Source organism: Egretta garzetta, unplaced genomic scaffold (genome assembly GCF_000687185.1).
Source record: "Egretta garzetta isolate BGI_Z169 unplaced genomic scaffold, ASM68718v1 scaffold488, whole genome shotgun sequence".
NCBI classification, from domain to species: Eukaryota; Metazoa; Chordata; class Aves; order Pelecaniformes; family Ardeidae; genus Egretta; species Egretta garzetta.
Window position 1 is genome coordinate 4,089 of NW_009260486.1, and position 1,001 is coordinate 5,089.

Here is a 1,001-nt window from a genome sequence, read left to right on the forward strand (position 1 = left end):
GGTGCCTGATACAGGGTGCTGGGCATGGGACGCTGAGCATGGGATGCCCAGTATGGGGGTCTAGTACGCATTGGTGGACATGGGGTGCTTGATGTGGGGAGCCTGGTACGGGGTGCCAGGCGTGGGGTGCCCAGTAGAGCATGGCTGGTTTGGGGCACCTGGCACAGGATGCCCAGTGCAGGGTGCCTGGTGTGGGGTACCTGGCATGGGGTGCCTGGCGGGGGGTGCCCAGTGCGGGGCCAGCACTCACGTTTTGCAGGGGACAGCAGCCGTACTGCGCTGAGGGCAGCTGGCAGCAGGTATCGCCGTCGGGACACACTGAGCGGTTGTCGGGACACAGCACCTGGTGCAGCACGACTGCGGCGGGGACACGGGTACACACACAGCGTCACCGTGTCCCCTCTCCATCTCCATGTCCCCTCCGTGGGGACAGCGAAGACACCCCACCAGCCGGAGGGGTACAGCCCTTACCCGGTGCTGGGAGCTGGCGCTTCCAGGCGGGGAACGTGGTGCCCAGGGGGACATCACCAGCGGGTGACAGGCAGCGCCCGTGGGCCAGGTCGCAGATGGTGGCATGGGGACAGCAATGCACCTTGTCGGCACAGCATGAGGCCTGCGGGTGCCAGACCCACTCGTCACAGTGGTGGCCGCATGATGTGTCCCCCCCACTTAATGTCCCCATGCCCCCCGCCCCGTACCTGGGGCATGGGGCAGCATCCCCAGGCGCCGCTGGCTGTCACGCAGCAGGTGGCATTGTCAGGACACTCAGACTGTCCATCGGGACAGGGGACAGCGTGGTGGGCTGCAAAGAGTAGGGACAGGGTGAGGGACCCCCATGTCTCCCACCCAGGCCCACCCATGTCCCCCCACCATGCGTGACCCCCTCGGTACCTGGGGACATGAGGCAGGACTTGCCATCAGTGCTGCAGTGGGACCCTCGGGGACAGCAGTGGTGGCTGCCGGTGCAGGGGACTCCCTGGGGGAAGAGAAGGGGGGTGTGG